This window comes from Centrocercus urophasianus, unplaced genomic scaffold, assembly GCF_019232065.1.
Source record: "Centrocercus urophasianus isolate 14NV4802_14NV808 unplaced genomic scaffold, USGS_Curo_1.0 seq_10, whole genome shotgun sequence".
Taxonomy (NCBI): Eukaryota; Metazoa; Chordata; class Aves; order Galliformes; family Phasianidae; genus Centrocercus; species Centrocercus urophasianus.
The window spans coordinates 10943053-10966158 of NW_024884142.1; positions in this window are offsets into that span (position 1 = coordinate 10943053).

The following is a 23106-nucleotide window of genomic DNA, read 5'->3' on the forward strand; positions in this document are numbered from 1 at the left end:
GGCTACAATCAAATACCAATAGCATGATTGGAAAAATAACATCATGATTGGTGTAGTTCTGTATATTCAGAGCATTTTTTTGTTGTTCACTAATGACAAAAGGGATAATAGCTTCCAGAGATAAAAGTTAATATAATTATTAATGCCCAGGTTAGTTTGAAGATTAATTGTAAATCTTAACTTATATATGTTTATATTTTCAATTCTTTAACTTACATTTTAGAATCTTTTCAGGATTTCAAGGAAATTGATGGAAAAGGACATAGTGATACTAAGACCTTACCCAGTACATTTCTGTCCTTGCTTACATTGCCACGGTTGACCTTCAAACATCTTTTATCACATTATACCCATAAGTTTGTTTTAATATCTTTACTTGGTTCTAATTACCTGGATCATTCTATACTGTTCCCTACAGGGAAATATACTGCTGAAATTTGGGTTTTTAAATACTAATTAAAAAATTCATTAGTGTGTGAATTAATTTCCACTCTTTGTATTTTCCTCTCTCTCTTGATAGCCATCAGAATCAGAGAGCAATCTAGTTGATGCCATACATGAATTATACTAGTAGGATTCCTTTATCCACCCGTGGTGTAGAGAAATAAACTTTGTTATGCCCAATCCCAATGCAAAGCCATCTAAACTGTAAATCTAATGGGTTTGAATATAAGCATAATTTCTTTGTGTTGTATAAATAGTTTATCTGTTTTCATGACATTTCATTATTTACTTAGTTTGTGGAAAAATATTTAAAACATCCTTCATAAAAATGTTCTTGTGCAATATACCAAAGACTAGGTTGAAAAATTTTATTTGTTGTGATAAGTCACACACAAATGTAATGCAAATATGTGAAACTACTCTCAGTTTCTTACTTAAGAACAATATTCATTCAAATCTTGCCTGACTTGTAAGTTTGTGTGTAGACCAGTGGTGGCTTTTTGTACTCTTAATTTTTGTACCCATAATAAAGCTAGAGCTTCATGACTGAACTAACTAACCAGGTTTTAACGACAAAGAATTCAGATTTGTAACGAAAAAACTCAGGTATGGCATGGTTGCTGTAAAAGTGAGATCCCAAGAGAGCTATTTTCTAAAATCACATAGAACTACTCCAACAATACAGTTGGAATATCCATACTCATCAAGCCTTGGAAGTACCAGTATGCCCTATTGGTTAATGAGGAACACCTATTCACATGACATCTATTTTCTCCTGGCTCTTTCTGTGCATAATTTAGGTATATCTTTGCCACAGACAACTTTTTCAACTTCTGGCTTAACATCCCTAGACTGCTATATGAGTCATATTAAGAATTTAAAGACATATTTTGCATTTTTGGTTCAGGGCAACCTAGATGAAGAGCTATATAGAAATCAGAATGTTATGCATGGCAATGCTAAATCTCAGCACACCAAAGTTTTTTTTATATAACTCTATATCCTCTTATAGTTTGTACATCACCTCTTCAGAACAGTTAAAAGTAAATATATCTGAAATGCTTCTATTAATTCAGAATCATTCTTGGGCACCTCAGTACAGAAAGGACATCGAGGTGCTGGAGCAGTTCCAAAGAAGGACAACAAGGCTTATGAAGGGCTTGGAGAATATGCCCTATGAGGAGAAACTGAAGGAATGGGGCTGTTTAGTCCAGGGAAGAGAAGGCTGAGGGAAGACCTTATTGCTCTCTTCAAATATCTGAAAAGGGCTTACAGCAAGAACAGGGCTGGACTCATCTCACTGGTAACAGGATGAGGGGAAATGGCCTCAAGTTGCACCAGGGGTGTTTAGGTTGGATATCAGGGAAAACTTTTTTACAGAAAGGGTTGTTAAGCACTGGAATAGGCTCCCCAGGGAGGTGGTTGATCCCTGGATGCATTTAAAAACCGTTTGGATGCGGTGCTCAGGGACAGGATTTAGTGGAGGGCTGTCAGAGTTAAGATAGTATGGTTAGGTTGTGTTTGGACTTGATCTTTAACGTCTTTTCCAACCTGAGCAGTTCTATGATTCTATGAAACCCTTTCTTAAAATGGCTGCAATATGATAATTGTATTTATTTGATCTCAAATTTAGAAACATCAAGAGCATTAGTTGCTTCTAAAAACCCACAGATATATATGTATAATACACATACAATTGTATACAAATATTCTCTGGTACATACAAATATAATATCACATGCCTAATTAATTCTCTCTAACAAATAAATCAGCGATTTTTTATTCCAATACATACAAATCAGAAGCACACAAGGAAGCTAACTGCAATCTGAGCCTGCACCCTCTTCTTGGCAAATTTAAAAAGTTACAGTTTAATCGGCATCCTGCTTCTTTGACATTCTTTCCTCTGCTGCCTCTAAACACCAGAAAAAATTTAACTGTGAGAGCAGGTCTGCATTCATTCATATCAGGTAGTATTCCGACTATCACAGACAAGATATACTATCTTTACCTATGCTGAACAGAAACTGGTGTGGCTCAGTAATGAATGTATGCAATTCTAAAGAGATTATTTCAGCTGGTTGTTATCTAGTTGGGTCAGAGTTTAGATAGGGAGGCACAAAAGTCAAAAGTGACAAACAGCATAGGTGGCCTGTGGATAAAAAGGTTCATTCTTCTGTGCAATCAATCACCTTCAGGGACAGAGAGTTTGCTTCATAAGCAAAGAAAACAAATTCATGTATGACTGAGAGGGTGAAACCAGCTTTGAAGAGACATGATTACATTTGACTGAGCAGTGGCACACCAGTTTCATCGTAAACATCCAGCTTAGATTGCACCACATAAATATACATGCAGGGGACTAACTTCCCTTAATTTTCAATTGGAGTATTTTCATTTTCAATGAAAAATCCCATTTGCAGCTTTTTTGGGGGGGCACACCGCCCCCCCCCCGGCGGGGATGAGGAGGGGTGTCATATTCACATAACTGATATTAAGACTAACGTTCACAGCTTATTATTTTGCAGTCGAACTTGTACTCAGGCCCTATGCTTGCACTGACAAATGTGTAAAAAACTAAGCCTCTATGTTTTCCACTAGATTGGTCAGAGACATCTATCACAAATTCACAGAAATCACAGAATGGCTGAAGTGAGCAGAAACCTCTTGGTCTATCTGGCACAGCCTCTGCTCTAGCAGGAACACCCAGAGCAGGGTCCCAGTACCATGTCCAGGCAGATTTTGAAGATATCCAAGAAGGAGAATCCACAGCATCTGGACAGCCTGTGTCAGCACTCTGTATCTCACGCTGCACAGAAGCACTTCCTGGTGAATACAGGAGATGGGACCTCCTGCATTCCAGTTCATGCCCATTGCCTTTTGCCTTGGCACTGGAAATCACTGAAAGGAGCCTGGCTTCATCTCCTTTGTACCTGCCCTTCAGGTATTAATAGATATTGACGAGATTTCCCTGAGTTTTCTTTACTCTAGGCTAATCAGTCCATTATATTGAACTCTCATTGAAGGAATCATAGAATCCTAGAATGGTTTGGGTTGAAAGGGACTTTTAAGATTATCTAGTTCTACCTCCCTTGCTATAGGCAGGAACATTTCCCACTAGATCAGGCTGCTCAAAGCCCCATTCATTCTGGCCTTGAATGCCTTCAGGGTGGGAGCATCCACATCTCTGGGCAAACTGTTCCAGTATCTCACTGCCAGCATAGTAAAGAATTTCTTTCTAATATCTAGTCTAAATCTACCCCCTTCCAGTTTGAAACTATTTCCCCTCATCCTGTCACTACCTGTCCTTATATAAGTCCCTCCCCAGCTTTCCTGTAGGCCCCCTTCAGGTACTGGAAGACTGCTTTAAGATTGTCCTTGAGCCTTCTCCATGCAGAAGAACTTGAACTCTCTTAGTCTGCCCTCACAGGGGAGGTGTTCCAGCCCTCTAATCTCCTTTGTAGCTCTCCTCTGGACTTGCTCCAACTCCATGTTCTTGTGTTGGGGGCCCCAGAACTGTACACAGTAATCCAGGTGGGGCTTCACGAGAGCAGAGTAGTGGGGCAAGATTACATTTCTTGACCTGCTAGTCACACTTCTCTTAATGCAACCTAGGATATGGTTGGCTTTCTGGGCTGCAAATGCACGATGCCAGATTATATTGAGTTTCATGTTGAGTCTTCTCAACCAACATTTCCAAATCCTTCTCCTCAGGTCTGCTTTCAAGCCATTCTCCACCCAACCTGTATCTGTGTTTGGGGTTGCCCCAACCCAGATGCAGGACCTTGCAATTGGCCTTACTGAACTTCATGAGGTTGGCATGGGCCCACCTCTCAAGCCTGTCCACATCCCTCTAGCGTGTCAACTGCACCACACAGTATGGTGTCACGTGCAAACTTGCTGAGGGTGCATTTGATCCCACTGTTACCTACAAAGATGTTATATAGCACCAGTCCAAGCACTGATTCCTGAAGAGTGCCTCTTGTCACTGGTGTCCACTTGGACATGGAGCTGTTGACTACAACTCTCTAAGTGCAAATAGCCAGGCAATTCCTATGAGTGGTCCATCCATCAAATCCATTTTTGTTGTGCTGGACAGCTGTACCAGGTCATAGGGAGAACTATCAAACCACATGTTAGCAATATACAAAAACACCACATTCCTAAATAATTACATGAAGAAAAACTGACACATAAATGGAGTAAAGGTACCTCATTCTAACTGCAAAATGACGAAGTTACCTAGACAATGAATATAATATATAAAAATAAGGTTTTTTTTGTAGTCAGTGAGAATCAGAAATGCATACCAGTTTTCTTCACACATCTCACTAATAATGTAAGATGTCACATCAGGATTTAATAAGCTGGCTCTACTTCACTGTTACACATAATCCTTTCTCATTTTTTTTGGATATAAAATATAAAATGATGTCATAAAGATCTATTGTAGGAGGATCCTATCAGCCTATCATTAAAAAGCAGAACATCTGAAGGGTAAACTAAGATGGGGCTTTAAGCAAAAAAAAAACAAAAAGCACTCTAACAAATCCATGTAGTAGTAGAGGGAAACATTTAAATCACTATAAAATGATTATAATTTGCTTGTTCTGAATATACTTTAATATTTCATTAGATAGGTGCTTGGAGTTAATGTTTTTCTTAATTAAATTAGATTCCTCCTTCACTACCCCAAGAGAAAAAAAAAAAATTGATCATGTTTTTTTCAAATGCAAATTACTATAAGCAGAGAAAGTCTTAAATCAGAATACTTTATTCAACCCTGCTGCTTCATCCATTTGGATCCTACTCACATTTCCTTGGGAGGCCTGCTCTTTTGTATCTGTGAAAATAAGCACAGATGTTGGCTCCACCTTCCCCAAAGCAAGTTTCGCCTAATGACCACTTTGAATGTACCCCACTTGCACCTGTTCAGCATTTTAAAGTGAAATCGAGCATTTGATTGACTCCTGATATCTTGTCCAGATTTTCTTAACTTGATCATTTTGCCGTAAAAGCCAAGAGCTTATATGAGTAGCAGCAGCAGAAGCAGCTGGAGCAAGGCCAATTTCATCCTTCCTGGAAGCATTTTTTGTTGCTGTTGAAAGTCGAACTTGAAAGATATTTTAGATTAATTAGAACATTAGATGGCAGTACTACTGCGCTGAGGTATAAGCAGAAGCAAAGGTAACCATATGTAATCATAGTAATCATTTACAGTCCTTAAGCATACAAAAATTTTTATATAATATTGGTCACATTCACCTCAGTACAACATGGCTGAAGATCTGCTCTTCTTCCATTACAAGTATCTGCTTTGCAAAACTATCTTCTCACAGAACTCAAAAATTCCATCAGCATTAAAATTTCTTGTTCTAAAACCTTCTTAAGGTTTTCAATAGTCTGGAAAAAATGCTTTCATTTATACTTTTGCAAATATGTATAAACTTTTCTGAAATCTATAGATTCATTTTTGGCTTCATAAAACTCTGTCTCACAAGGAATTTGGCCTTTAACCTATAACAATGTATGTTTTTAAGTAATTAATACCACCATTTACATTTATAAAAAACTAATGTTTCACAGCAAATTCTAAATAACACTATGAATGATGTCTTTGTTCCAAAATGAAATGAAAACTTAAACTTCCACAGTTCTCTTTTAACAATTAATTCCATATGAAAAAAAACATCACATGAAACAATACTAAATAAATAAATAAATAAATGCAATCTTTTAAATATGTATGTGCTAACTTGTACCACAACATTTAAAAAAAAAAAAAAGAAAAGAAAAGAACCAGAAGGACATTCTGCAAAGAATCATTAGCATTTTGTTCAAAAATGAGCTCTGTTATGACCATGAATTATTTTCTTGACTTTTCAGATTTTTGAATCAATGTAAAACAGTGAAATGTTCTAATTTTGTCTATATTATTTTATTCAATAGGTGTTGGTTTTGTAAATCAGTGACAAGGCAACTGAGGAGTTTAATTTGATGCAACAAATTAGAAGACCTTGATTTCATTTTTTTTTACAATTTCATTATGAGATCTATTTTCCCAAAACATCTCAAGTAATTGAATCTTATCTGTTTCTTCATCACTTTTGTGTATTTGATTTTGAAACTACAACCATTTTCTCCTAACAGAGTTTGTGATGTTTACACTGCATAACTCTGCACATATGTACAATATATATATTTGTATACATGCAGGTACAGTGCAGGGAAATAAATGATTCAATGCTGTATCAGAAGGTGATTATTGATAGCTTAGGAGATAAATATAAAGCACTAAAGCAATCACAAGGCAATTAGTTGATGTGCTATTTCTTATGAGAATTGTGTAAGGCTGAATACTTACAGGAAAAAAAATAACAACCCAATCCTACTTATCAAAAAATTAAAAACTATACCCTAGTGTAAATATACAAAGGGAATAATGAAGCCCTTGCAGAAAGCATACAGTTTAAAATGACATGATCCTATATTTCTTTTTTTTTTTTTTATCATTCCCAGTAGAGTAGATTAAATGCCTATTGGTACACACACATTTTATTCATATTATCATATTTCATAAAGCATCATATATTTGAATCAACTGCAGACATCTGATTGCTAAGGAAGAAAACCTACAAAACCAGAAGAGATGTTGCTTTTTATGTGATAAATGGAAAATAGTGTAACACTAGGGTAATTCTTCATGCTTCTGCATGTCACGTCACATCCAGAATCAGAATGACTTGCATCAGAAAATGGTATCATAATGTGTACTGTAAAAATTCAAAAGATTTTTTTTACAGATATCAAATGTTGGTAATCAGTTCAGTCACTTGTTATGTTGAAATATTTGACCACTGTAGTGAATATTCCTATTGAAATTCTCTCATTTGAAAGAAGAAGTGTTGTGTTGTGATTTGGTTTTCACGTGACTTTACGCAATTTAGAACTCTATTTGCTAATAATTAATTGTCGTATGATCAAACACTGAATAAAAGTATTGTATTGGTTAAAAGTCATTCTAGAGTACATTCGTTCAAGTAAAATTTATCACTGACAAAATGTCAAAGTTTAGTGAATCAGATGAATACAATGCTTGGTAACTTACAACCGTATTTTACTCTTGGCACTTATTTAAATTAGTTGTGTTGCATCTTCAGTCTTCTGTTAGATGAACTAACACGTTGTCTTCATCCTTAGATTAACTTACATGGACACAGGCTATTACAATAGGCATTGATTTTTTCAAGTAATATTTCCAAATAAGTTTCAGCAGAAATTTTTGTCATTCAAACAAAATTTGTACAGTGCAACATAAAACATCAACACAGAGGTTGCTTAAGTTCATTCCTAAATTGTTAAAGTGACTCAATAACTGCAGCGAACCATTTAAGCCCCAAGGGTGAAGTACTTCTCATACCACCTTCTTACCTACACTGGCAGGCAGACAAATCAGCCACATTCGCTACAGGATCATTCTCACAAGCTAAGGGTCAGTTCCGTCCCTCTTTTCAGTGCCCACCGTACATATTTCCAAATACAGACAATTTTCTTCACACAAAAACTAGTCTGCGGAATATCATATTCATAAAAACACTTGATAGGCAGGGCGTAATCATATCAGGTCACAGCGCCAGAAGATCTCTTCTCTGCAAATCTGAAGTTGTTAGCATCATCTATTTGTGCTTCATGACTCTTTGGCAGTAATTGATTCCTACTTCTAACCAGTTAAACTGTACATCCCTTTAAGAACATTATCTGTGGTTGGCTCTTCAGCAAGCTGACATGTTAGAAAATATATGAAGGTAATGAAGTTACTCATACAATGCAAGTAAATGTTGCATGTACACGGTGGATATGCAGCTGGTAAGATCTGTGACCTCTGTTAGCTGACCTGCTTATTATTATGTTAAGTGTTAGAAATATGACTGTCTGATTTTGTGGTTGTTTTTTTTTGGTTGGTTTTTATTTCTGAGCCTAAATTTAGATGTGTGAGTTCTATACAAAGCATCCTAAATTTTACAAGACGGCAGTCTTCATGTTCATATACATGACAAAATATGCATATTCTTGCCAAGAAAGAATGCCCATATATTTGTACTGGTCATATATGTATATGTATATGTATATGTATATGTATATGTATATGTATATGTATATGTATGTATAATTTGTTTCTAATGGTGTAACTCCATTTCTGCAATTACATATTATGGATTGCTTCCACCAACTTTCAAGAAAACTTTTCAATTGTTATCTATGAGCTGAAATCCCTTTGAAACAGCATTAGCTGAAAAAAAAAAAAAAAAAAAAAAAAAAAAAAAGTAATCTTTGAAGAAATAGTCAAAGTTATTCCTTTTGGGACGTATTGATATGTCTTAGCCAAGTAGGAACATCAGCTGCTATGATTCAGCTTGTTATCCTTGAAGAACCACAAAAACATGCAGGTATTTGATAAATAAATAAGTGAATAAATAAAAAGATGTAGATTCTTAGACCTTAGTGAGCCATTCAGTCATCTGGATGGACTCTCTTATATACCACAAAGACAGAACTGTGTCCAGTAATTCTTCCACTGAACGTAATATCTTTATTTAGCAGTAGTATATCTTTCAGAAGGATATTTGATTTGGTTTTATTTATTTAAGAAATAGAAAATGCAAACTTAAGCTTTTGAATTATGACATCAAAATTTCTTATCTATGCGTTTTCTTCTGTAAATGCTTTAAATGAAGTGTTTTCATTTTGTGTAGTTAGAAAATGTAGAGAAAAGTATGGATATAATTAAGTTGTTCAACTATTTTTGCAGATTTTGGAACTGATGTTTTGTGTGGCAAGAGAGAAATCTCAGATCAGAAAACAGGTGAAAGATATATTATTGAGTCATCTGCACAGGACTCGATAGTCTTCTAGAAAACTTTTAAACAAAATATAAATTCCACAGAGTACTTGGTTAGGTGAGCATCAACAAAGAACAAAAGTCCTGATCTCCCAGAAAGTATTATATTCTGCTACATCTTCCTTGTCTCTGAGATCTCTTTCCTGCAGACTCCTAAATTACAATTCCTGATTAGATGTGTTATTAATCTTATTCACAGGAGAAAAGTTACATGTCTGCACAAATATTTGCTGGATTAGAGCCATAGTATGTTTATGGTGACGTTTGAAGCATAAGCTCCTTTTAATTTTCTAATTCACTGGGTACAACCCATTTACATACTAAACACTCTGTTCCCAGTATTTATGATCTCTTTTAAGCATGTTTAGTTTCATTTTGCCCATAACTTAAGAAATATGTACAATATTAACCAACTATAGCAGACAAAATAAATTTATGTTGGAACTCTGGCAATATTGTCAAAACAGATGCTGCTTCGTTATTAAGGAAAGCTCTTCAGTCAGAAGGGTTGTGAAACTTTTACCTTGTATAAGTAATAAAATAACTCTAGGTAGGGATGTGAGTGTTCTAAAGTTAATCAAATACTTAACAAAAAAGGGTGTTTTTTAATCTTAAAACTAAAAGGAAAAACAGAACTGCATATGTGAGAAAAGTTACATTTGAACTAGTAAAGTTAGGAGATTCTTTTTCTAGATCCCAATGTTCATATTGGAACTTCCAGAGTCAAATCAGAGAAGAAGACAGCCTTTCAGCACCTCTTACAACATGATAATGCCAGGCTACATACCAGTTTGAAGACCATGGAGAGCACTTCCACTCTTGGCTGGACTGTCCTATCACATGTACTGTTTAATACAGATTTGGAACTTTCTGATTCCAATTTGTTCAGGCTGATGAAATTTGGACTGCATGGTCAGCCTTTTTCCTAGCCATAATGCTATCATAGCAGCTGTGAAACAGTGGTTCACCTCCAATGGTGCAGATATTTATGAGTGCGACATGCAGTTACTTTTTGTTGCTCAAAAAATTCACGGTTAATGATGGTCATGTCAAAAAACAGCATTTTGTAGCTGACAACTTGCTCTACCAAACAGTGCTATTGTGCTTTTTGCATCAGATGTGGTTTCCATGGAAACAAACTGGAGGCATTACCTCCAGACCAAACTATGTATTTTTTATAAACTGAGGGTACGAGGGCTGCCAATTCTTATACTGTTTCTAAAAACAGTAAGATCAAAGATAAACCAAGCATTCACAGAACAGAAAAATATTCTGACCATAAGCTCCTAATTTCTGCATTGAGTCAGCAGTAACCACCTTCTAAATGCATCCATCATTTTACTAGAAGAATTCAGAAAACTCACTTATATTTTCTGCTCATCAGAAAACTCAAGAGAAAAACAGAAGTTCTGCACTGATTATTGGCTTGTTAATGAGTATGGCATTTCAGTCACAAAAAGTGAAACACCAAAACCAGAAATGAAATGGATGTTGACCATACTATCAAAAATGGGATGCAAATGAGTCACTATACAATGTTACGTATACATATGCAGTTATATGTATATACATATCTTTCCAAAAAAGAATATGAAATAAACCTCATCGTATTCAGGTTCAAAAGAATGCTTGCAAGACTACAGAATCTGGACTGTAAGAGATTAGATATATTTTCACAAACAAACACACCATTCCTCATTTTTCTATAACACAGCCTTCAAGTATTTCATGACTTAGAAATTATTTTCTACATTTTTGCATATGAAAATTGGCTCATGCTTTCTAATCTTGTTAGCATTGTAGCATTCCATTTGCTGAAGCTCTACTTTAATTTGAATTTCTAAATAGCTTGCGATTGGTTATTTTAAATACATTCTCAATTCTGTTATAACCATGAAAAGCTTTCAAAAGTATTATGAAACTTTCTCTAAGATAAAGGTACTCATATTTCAAAGTAAGCCTTCAGTCTGTGTATTTCACAGAACACACAATGTTAGCTGAGAGAAAACCCCTTACTACATATAATATAGTAAGGCTGACAGTACTCTGCTGTTAGCCTGAATTTTGTCCTCTACATCATTTCCCATTTTATTTTTAACTGTGTGGATAGCCTTTGTCTCTCTCCTTTTCTTTCTCAGCTCTTGAAAAGGTGAGGTATCAAATAAAGCCAAGTTGGGACACCAATAGGTACTTCTAGTTAGACAGAAAACTGCCGTGACATTGAGGAGGAGGCAGTCTGAGAAGAGCCTGGGGAACAAATGCAAGACATGGTTTATCAGTTGCTGAAAACAGATTTTTGAAGAAATCTAACTTGCAAAAAAAACACAATAAAAACAAGAAAACACTCCACAAGTGTGCCAGAAGTCCAATATTCTATTAGTTGATTTTTCCCTTGACTACCAAACACCAGAAGTTCACATCTGACTGTGCAAGGAGCTACATAAGACAATAGGAAGAGACAAAGAGCGAGAGCTTATGTTCAATTTCACATGTCCCAGTGAAGCATTTTATTAAGCTGAACAAGAATTTCTTGCTCTGCTCAAGATACTCAGCTCAAATAATGGAAGGTTTAATCCTTTCTGTCTCAACAGGAAATGAATTTGTTTTCTTTCTATACAATAGCTCAGTACTTCTGAGATCTAGTTCCATCTTCTGCTCACAATCAGGACTTGCAACCTGAATCACACATCTTGCAGGAAAGCAATAAGATGAAGAGATTATAGGGCATACTGAAATGTGTGTCAACAAGTAAGATACCCCTACCTAAACCATTTCACTTCAAGAGGAATAATTAAATATTCATGGAAGTCATTTTGAAGGTTTTGCAATGCCATAATAGCATGAATGAATGAATGAATGAAAAAAAACATTGTTTATTAAATATTTTGTCCACAGTTGAGTTTCAGCAGAGCACCTTATCTAGTTTAGTCTCTGCACTTTAGGATGTAAAGATGTTGGAGAGACTCCAGAAGACAGCAATGAGAACAAACAGAACTTGAGCACAGGGAGATGCTAAATTACCTAAGGTCAGAAAAAATGAACTGAAGTTAAAAATTACAAGTCTTCCAGCATAAGTATAAAAATAAATTGTTCCACGTAGATAACTTTTTTCCCTTTGAATAGGACATGTAGTTTGGAAATTTTCAGAAATGTAGGCTTGTGTGGGATGAGTAGATGAAGGATGAGAATCAGAATCAGCTTCACACACTTGCATTTAAGCGATGAAAATGCAGGCATTCACATGTGAACCAGGTAGCTAAGCTACCATCAAATTCAGTGGAGGTTAGAGAAATATTCTTAGACAAAACATAACATTTGCACTTTCTTGTCTGAGAAAGTTCCTGGATTTCACTGTCCCCATTGACAATGAGTATAAGGAGAGCTCAGTTCACATGCAGATTTCTCCTTTGTGTATACCTAAATTTACATCTGAAACTCAAGCTAAATCCTTCCCTAGAACAATTCTGCAAGTGAGGATGGTGAAGTTCTGGAAAAGATTGCCTATATATGTTGACTCAATCAGTAGAGAGTGGTTTATACAGAGTTGATCTTTCCTTGGGGCAAAGGCGAAGCTGTTCTGTAAAGCAGAATAGCCTAGCTCAATAAAACTTGAAATTATAGCTTCTGTACTGCTGTTAAACACTGCCTACAGCATGCTCTGCTCACTGCTTGTTCTCTGGGGAGCCACACAGCATGTGGTAGAAATCAGAGTTTGTTTCCCTGTGCATGCCCAAATAGGCATAAACGCAGATGACACTACATCACCACTCTTGAAAATGATTGTTTTAACTAGGCAACAACACCCTGGGTAAAGAAAAGAATTAGCTGAGGTTTCTTCCTACACCTGTCTCTGAAGGGTAGCAAGAGCACTATGAGCAATTCTATTTGAGCAGAATCCAATTCCCAAATCTTGAAACGTTTAAATTAACTTCTTGTTATAGATGATAGCAACATAAGGTTTTGGATCTTGGTACAGTTCATGCTCAAACTCATTAAAAAAAACCCTACTCATTACCTTTAAGGTTGTAGAGTGTAGTCTTACCCTTTAATTTATTCACTGTATTTATACAAATTCTACATTTCACATACTTATATTATTAAGTGCAGAATATCATTATGCAACCTGCCATCTACACTGTGGTATGCATCTGTTTTCATGCTCAAGCACAAATTCATAGAATCATAGAATTTAAATTTTTAAATTTAAATTTTCCTTTCTATTATAGATTTCCTTATTTTGAAGAATTAATAAATATAGTGAAGGAACAAGACACATAGAAACAGCTGAATTTTCACAGCAAAATTTTCTTTTAATAAATGCATTTATGTTGCTTGAATCTCAAGTTACTTTGAAAACAATAGAGAAAATAGGGGCCAAAATACACTTTTTTTAAAAAAAAAGGCTTCAATATGCATGGTTACTGGTGCAATGGGCTCTGAGTCACCAATTAGTACTATATATATATTTTTTTTAATGATCATAGGCTTAGCCTATCTAAGATGTACAGTAAACAAGACCTTGCTGTCTCTCTCTACTGTCCAACCTAGTTAAATCATTTTCCAGAAACAACCTGGCCTAAAGGTCAGGAAGGACACTCATTCCAAATCTCTAAGTAGGCTAATTGAAGCTAACTTTGAAGAAGAAAGATCCTCTGTTAATTTGGTGTGTGTGGGTGAGTGCACATCAATACCACAAAGAGCTCCATTATTGCTGTATCAAAGAAAATAGCTGAAAAAAAGTGAGTCAGGGAGATGAATGATGAGTTAAGTGTTAAGTAGACACTGAGTGCAAACAGAAAGTAGCATAAAGTTGCTCTTAGAAGGAATGTGGCATCTGTTAACTCCTTAATTTCTTCTGTGCTAGATCTACTTTTTTTTTTTTTTTTTTGCAGATCTTTTTTATACTGCATGTTTTTTACTACAAGATTCAGTGAAATAGTGCTAAAACCTTTGATATGCTAATTCAGTTTGTGGGGATTTGGGAAATCTTTCCCACATTAAAACATATCTTAAATAGTTTTTGTTGCCTTTGATATACCATATTCATTGCTAATAAGCTACTAGCATTTAACATTGCTTGGAAAAATCTCATTCTAGTCTCTGAATCCTATTCATAAGCCAATGTGGGACTAACACTGTGCCTCCAGGAGAGCTTTGAAAAGTTCTGGGTCCCGACAGAGTGAAATTTTTCACCTGCATCATCCTGTTGTCTTGGCAATAAAATATGGAAAATAATGTTTTTGTCCTCAGAGTGCAGGAATTGTAATTGTTCCTGATGTGGTGCCACATCATGTTCATCATGTTCAGCAATTAAGGGCCAAGAACAGTCAAGCTAGTGCTTGTCAACTCATATCGTCTGGAAGTCTACTATAGCCAGGTTAAAATATATCTGTCTAGTTGTGGCACAAATCCAGAGTTTTCATATGCCAGTTTTCGAGTGTTGGAGAGCATGTGTCCACATATAAACACTGTCTGGATCAGCAACTAAAGCTTGATATTCTATGTTCATACATGAGAGTAATCAAAACTAAATGTCTAAAAAGAGCTGGCTTTGAAAAATAACCTGCAAAATAATTGTATTTGAGCAGGTGTATGCTCTTCCTCGAGAGTGCCGTTTACAAAAAGATAGCTTGCACCTGTTCAGAGTTTCATAAAACATGTAATACAAGACCCGAAAGCCACTAGTTAAATAGAAGAATTCAAGAAATGCAAATTGAGTAGGATAGAAGAGTAGTATAAAGGAACTTTTGTGAAAGAAATGTAGAGTGAATGGTAGGATACAGGGACACTATAAGAATAGAAATGGAACACTTACTGTTGAAAGTATTAAAAGACTATATTAAAAGACTATTTTTAGAACCTGGTATACTTTTTGTATCAGTATTTATCTATTCAGGAAAGGAAAAATGTTTTTCTGATATACATTGATAACCTACAGTGTAATTAGAGAAGGTAGTTAAGTATAACCCAGAGAGAAATCTAATGTTGAGAACTAATATAATAAAAATGTGAGGAAAACTCTTGTGTGCATTTAAGGACTAGAGATAAAACTTTTGCATTTAGGAGAGAATTCAGTCAAGTGCCAAGGCAGAAGGGAAAGTAGAACCGAATGCGTGAATTAATCACTGAAAGCACCCATGAAAAGAAGACAATTTCTGCTGTGATACTTCATGAACAGTACTTCTAGTCATACTTAACTCAGGTTTACAAAGGATGGACAAAAAATGATCTAGCAAGTGCAATTCTACACACAATATCACAAATATTGAAGAAACATTCACAAAAATAGAAATGATAAAGAAAAAAGGCTACTGAGATAAAACACAGAATGGAATTCCTGTCATACAGGAAAGACTATTACAGCTTGATTTCTTGAGTCTAGGCAAATAAAGAGACTGGTACTATCTTCTTCAAGCAGTCAGGATGTGTAGTGAAGGATAAAGCAGAGGAAAAGACTAGAAAATAATACTGTATGAGACAGTAAGTTTAAAGAAATAAGCAAAGCAAGCCTGTACAAACAATACAAGAAATACAAGCAAATTGTTACATTCTTTTAAAGCTTTAAATTAATATTGCCTCAGTAACTTCTTAACAAATACTTGAAAACCTTCTTAGAAAACATGAAAACAGTCCAAAAACCCAAGGCTGATCCTTTTCAAGCGATTTGAAATTGTGTTTGTTGTACTGATGTGTGAGTCTTGTCTTTAAATCTTGCACTTTAGATAAAAGTAAAGAGCTCTCAAAAGTGTCTGTCAATAGAAAAAGCAGTCTCAGAGATACAGTAACCCTTAGGGGACAGATGCTGAAAGTGAAAAGAGACAGCTCATAACACATAATATCTTATATACCTTAAGCAGCTATCTACAAATTACAGTCGGGTGCACTGACGTAGTGTTAACATTTCCAGACAGCTTTACAGGTACCTTTGAGTTCTGTTCACATAGCTTTTAGTACATCTCTGAAATTCTTTCAAGTCTGCTCCAGTATCAGAAAGCGAATCTATGATAGCTTTTTCATACCATAAGAATCACTGAATATCAGAATTTAAACTTCTCTTTGGAAGGTAAATCAGAAGATCTCTAGCCCACGCTCACACACAGGAAGGCAAAGTTACTGTGAAATCAGAATAGGATGCTCAGAGCTATATCAGAGTTTGTTCTGGAAAATCTCTAGAGATGGAAACTGCACAATCTCTTTGGGCAGTCTGGCCCACTGTCCTCGTGGTTCGAAAGTTTCTCATTAGTTTGAAACTCTCTAGTTTCAGCATACACCTGATGCCTCTTGCCTCCCACCAGGCAGCCTCTTGTCTGCTCCATCACTTCCCCTTGGCAGTGGGGGCTGCTAAAACCTTCTCAGCTTCAGCCTCTTCTCACAGGGCAAATGTGCCAGCCCTCCTGATACTCTTCATGCCATTCACTGAGCTCACTCCAGTTTATCAGTGACTTTCAGTCAGTGACAGTTCAAACTGGTGGCCCAAAACTGGATATGGTTAAACATGCTGAGCTCACGGGGTTAATCATCTGCTCCAGTCTGTTAGTGCTCCTGCTAACGCAGCCCAGGACAGCTTGTCTTCTCCACCTCCAAGTCCCATTGCTGTCTCAGTCTGTTTGCTGATCACTGGGACCCCCAGGGGTTAGAGCTACTTCCAGGCAGGCAGGCCCAGCTGTGTCATTGCCTGAGGCTCCTTCCAATGTGCACAACTTGGCTTCTGCTCTTACTGGATTTTGTGAGGTTCCTGTCAGCCCATTCCTCCAGCCTCTCCACATCTCTATTTTTTTTTTACATTATCTGCAAACATGAAGGACAAGAAGTCAGTCACCTCCTTTAAATCGTGGACAAAGACTAAACGTGATATCCCAGCATACAATGCTGCATACTCCAGCCTCCTGACAGAGTAGAATACGTAAAGACTTTATTTGTTTATTTTTAATTATTTTGTTTAATTTTCAGAAAACAAAATCTGTTTCTAAAAGCAAATTATAAATTATTTACCAAAAAATTGAAACCTCTCAAATAAGGAAGAATTGCAGCATGAGACTGATTTTCTTATCTGCCGTTAAGCTACACACTTCAGAATCATACTTGTTCCTGAAAAAGAAGTCTAACAGGAGTGATTTTTCAAATTAGGTCCAAAATTTTAGCCTATTTCAAATTCAATTTGAATACTTGCTTGCATATTGGCATAGAAATAAGATGATTACTTAATCTGGGTCTGACTCTTTCACCGAAGCACAAAATAGCAGTAAAAGATAAGAAAGGATGACATTGGACCATTTCATTTTGATTTAAAAGGACTATGACAGAAGGGGGAAATATAGGAACTATGAAGTCTTCGTTGTGCATAAAGATAGCAACATCTGAACAAAGTGACATCTGGATAAGGTTGACAATGCCATGTCCAGCAGGTGTTAAATTAAAAGATATTCTGAGAGAAAAGAGCAGATTGGAGACCTGTTCATAAAGGTCAAGCTGGTGCAATCACTGACAATTTGATCTATTGCTAGGTGTGACTGTGAAAGCTGGATCCTCAAGGCAGCAAATGTGAAGTCATCAGAGTCCTTTGAGATCTGTGTGGCTGATATACATTGAAGACTTCAGAGAAGGAAAGAAGACAAATGAGTGTATATTGCAGCAGTGCAGAAAGAACCATTTACTGTTCCCAGAACATCAAGGAGAGCAAGCTGAAATATTTCAGGGACATACCAAGGAGAGATGGAGATCGATCAGCAAAAACAATAGTGCAAGGCAGAACTGCAAGCAAAAATGGAAGCAGGGATTGGGTCAGCAACAAAACAGATTTCCGCAAGCAATGAAGGGATGTCAGGTCTTGTGAATCATGATGCAAAGGGCCACTGACCTTCAAATTTAAGGCAGAGCTTGATAATGATGGATATAGGTAATTTATCAAACAATGATGTCAGATGGTAAGCAGCCTAGTTAAAAGACACATGAAATGTAGCTTTATGTTTCTGACCATTCAAGCACGATGATGCTTTTTTTGTAATAGAAGTTGTAGATTTCATACACCAAAATTCTCCTTCGTACTCCTTCATCCTACTTCAAATTCATAAAATGTATCTAGACATTTGTTACACACAAACACCATAAACATTCCTATACTGTAACAAATACAATATTACATAAATTGGATAAGAAACTTTTATAAATTCACATCACGCTTTAAATATTCTCTTCCAGAACTTAATGTTTCATTATTATTACAACAAACACATTCTGTTTGTTTCAATCTTAATGAAATTAAATCATTAATTGTTCCTTAAAATTTTCCTCAGTTTTAGTGAGCAATGCCATTATTTGTGAAATTTTTATGTGCTTTTCAACATTTTCACAAGCACATATGCTGTTTGTTTGCATTTTACTTCCAGAGTATGGCAGTGCTGAGACATTCTGCAGGAATCACTTGAGATTTGAAGAATGATATGGTGACCAAAAAAAAAAAAAAAAGAAGAAGAGTCTTATACATATGTACACACAGATTTTGTTACAAACCTATCTGTGCCTGGATCACAAGTACAATTAATAAATAGGAAAAAAAAACGTGCTAAATTATTAATAAAGTGAAGTTTGCCTAATGAAGTACTGAATGAAAGCAAAATGGCAAAATTTCTTCTATATATTGCATGTTTTAACAGTCTGATGCCCTTTCAAATTTACTGTATAGGAATTATTACCCCATTCTGTTGCTACCTTTACTTATCTTTAAGCTGGCCTTTTGAGGCGAACATTTCATTTTCTATCTGGGCCATGCTCACTCCCTTTGTACCATTCTAGTACCTCCAGAACTCAGTGTCTCCCTCTGTGACTGAAAATGGGATTCTTAATATTATTACAGGTAGCTTACCTTGAAATGGAATTTCATCCACAAAAATACCCTGGTGATTTAAACAGTAACACTAAACTCTAGTCTTTTTTCCTGCTCCACACTATTTCTACACCACCAAAATAGGCACCAAGGCTTTTATATCTGGCCTGTATTTCATCCTTAATCTGGCATCTCAGTTCTGTAAATTAGGATTAGGTTTATGAAGAAAATAAACTTTCTGTCTCATATGCCTATTATGGTATCTTAAATAGGAAAATCATCCACAGATATGTTAATTCCTCTTTTCACCTAAAACTGACAAACTACAGATGCAAAAACTGCTTATGTTCCCAAATGTTGTATATGTGTAGCTTTAAGTTGCTACTATATGTGCCTTTCCACAGAATCACAGAATCTCAGAATCACAGAAACACCAAGGTTGGAAGACCTACAAGATCATCCAGTTCAACAATCCACCTATCACCAATAGTTGTCACTAAATCATATCCCTCAACACCAAAATTCAAACGTTTCTTTTGTTACATGCAACCTGAATGAGAGAGAATAGCTCTCAGCGCAGGGCATTAGATGCATCAACTTAATTTCTCTATGTATGTTGCACTTGACAAATTACAGCTTCTAAATATGAATGAACTGCTTTAGCTACCTCTGTCTGCACGTCATGACTCCTTGAAAAGCAAGATATATGGCTTCAAAGATTTTTGCACGCTTATAGACCAAAAATAAATAACACTATCTCACTTAGTTAAATAAAGTGGGTGTCTATATAAATCAAGAGATCTGCCATGCTTTCAGGAGACAAGTTGGCAAGGCATGGATAGCGCTTTATGATCAGAGTTCATGCACTTAAAAGAAGTGTGTCTTGGGAAATTATTACTTCAAAGTCATACTACTATGTATTCTGTTTGGAAGGTATGTTGATAACTCAGAAATTTGTCAATAAGTAGCAAATCAAATCTGTGATCAGGTGAAACAATGTGTTCAAAGCAGGCTGTGTTGATGGCAACACAGAATTTTCTGTGCTCATCCCTAGCCAGCACCTTCTAACTCACCCTCTTGCTCTGTATACAGAAGATGGTTATAGCCTTCAGAACACTTCTTGTCCATTCAGTCACAACAACATATTTAAAAATCGTATTACAAAATAAACTGCAAGAGATTTGTTTTATTTAAGAAAGAATCTGTAACTAACAAGGAATTATTGGGAGGCAAACAGCTATGTAGTCCTGCCTTATGCCACTGTACTGTCAGCAGCTACGAACAGGTTAAAAAAAAAGGAAAAATACAACAAAGGTAGTCCTAGCTACTGCAACAGCTGGGAAACAGAACAAAGACATTGATACAGAGGAACAGAGTTAGTTTATATGAGTGAGTGGCTTGCTATGACCTTTGGCATGCATTTCCATATTTTTCATTTCCACATCTCTAATTTTTGTTTTGTTCCTTGCATTGAGTGACATTGTTTTAAATGTAATTTTAACTCACAATTGGCTATGTGGATGCATAATTACTGCCAGCCTAATCACATAATTAGAGCACATATATTTACATAATTGCAATACTTTATTAGAAAGTGTAGTTACAGTCTTAATGGAATTATGTTTAATAAAATACTAAATATCCTCACAAAACTTGGTCAGATTATATACTAAAGCACTACAAGGCACATTATTGTTTGCTACCTTCTGTCTCCCCTTAGGTGTTAGATCACTACATAAATAATTTAAGTATGTTAAATAGAGATGGGACAAGAGTGATTCATTTTTTGAAGACCAGACCCAAACTGTGGAAGTTTAGAATACAAACAACTTAATACCATCCATTTATTTTACTAAAGTAATGATTCTTCATGTATAACTCTAAATGATTCTGCCCTTGATATCTCCACACAAACCAATAAGAAAAGTCAAACTCTGCAAAGACCTTCTAAGTGGAAGTATCCAATAAACTGAGGATTGCTCTGACGGATTATATTGATTGTATTTTATTTGAAAGAGGAATCTAAAATCCTATTGGAAGCCCTGTAGTAAGTTCAGTCTTTCCTTCAGTGGTAATAAATATTTGACTTCTCAACTCTGGATACATTTGTAGTTTCATTCTTCCACTGACTTTAAAAACAAATAAAACAAACTTTGACTTTTGCCATTGATTGGTTCAACAACCACTGGAGGGGTTCATGTTAAATCTGTATTTCTCTCTCCTCCCTCTATATTTTTCCCCAAAATAAAATTGAATGAGATGTGCAACTAAGAATAATCTAAGAATATACTTGAGAAGTAAACCACATAAGATCCCAACATTAAAAATAATGCGGCTTTTCTTCTTCTTCTTCTTCTTTTTTTTTTTTTTTTTTTGAAACTTGGCACTTCTGAAGTAAATTTAAGCATAGCAAGACATGACAAATATAATTTCTCCTATTCAAGCATGCATAAAAAACATTAATTATGTTCAAGCAGAATTTTGTGATTTATCCCTAAATTTAAAACATGAATTTAAAATAAGTATAATTGTACTAGGCATTTAGGTGCAGAAAGAATACTTAAAGAGCATGTTGGCCCAAAATCCACATAAAATATTATCCTATATACTAGGACTTTTTCTATTTGCATCTGTTGCAAATGCTAAAAATTGCAACATTCAGCAGGCATTATTCCTGTAACCTGCTCACTGAAGTGATTACCTGTGCATATCCAAGACTAGTTAATAATGGAGAGCCTTGTCCTCGAGAAAACCTATAATTTGAATACTCCATATCTGAAGGAGAGTCATTTAACCCTGTAAGGAGAAGGATGATCCATTACAGATACTTACTTTCTTACACAACAGGTAGAAGTGTTAAAACTATGTTTCAGAGGCGGAAAAGAAGGAAAAGGCATTTCCTGAGATTATCATCCCAACAACATGACATTCTGTCCTCTATCTCAAGAACAGTGAGAATTGATTTTTTAAGCTTGAAGATCTGCAGCCTTATATTCCTAGAGACACAAAAAGAGGTTGCAGTCAATGCTGAAGGAGGTTATACTACATGCATACTATAAATGGCTGCTGAAATTGAAGGTATATCCATGGTGGGAAGCTAACAAATGTGTATATATGAGATCACAGTCTAATTTTTTTTTTAGGTCATGAGAGCATTTGAACTGCGCCTCTCACAAGGTGCTCTATTATATTCATAGCCAAAAAAAAAAAGAAAAAGAAATGGGATGAAGATTGCAATGACAGCAGCAGCTACTGTGTAGGTGATGGAAAGAGACAGGAGCAGATGGTGAACTAGGTACAGGACATGTGGTGCCCTCCCTGACCAGTGTAGTCCCAGAGGACCCAAGAAGTTCTAGGTTGATGGTAGCAGATGGTGAGGCAGGTCCTTGGTATAACTGAGAAGCCCAACATAGAGCAGCAGGAAACAGGCAAAGCAATGAAACTGAAGGGAAATCTGCCCATCACACCAGAATGAGGACCATCCACAAGAGAGGAATATCCACACTTCTCCATCTAGAATTTTGTAAATAAGGTTACTTGCAGCATGAGCCAGAAAACAATTGAAGGAGACCAGTCCATATGCAAGGAGAGCAGAGACAGAGCTAGACACAGTGCATCCTACAGCAAATGCTGAGTTGAAATGGAAATGTGGATCCCATGGGAAAGGACTTTGGGAAGAAATTGCAGATGTGGTTGCTTAAAGAGATTAAGACTGTTGGTGCACTATAGATCTTGACAATCTTCTTTTTTTTTTTTCTTCTTTAATGAGTGACATTAATTAAATTTCAACTTGATGTTACCATCAGTTTTACATTATAATTACAATCCCATTTTAAAAGTAGTCTGCTTATGATATTGTTTAGTTCATGATCTAATTTAGGAACTACATTTACTATAATTTATTAGCATTATTATCCTTAAATAAGGCTACTATTCAAGC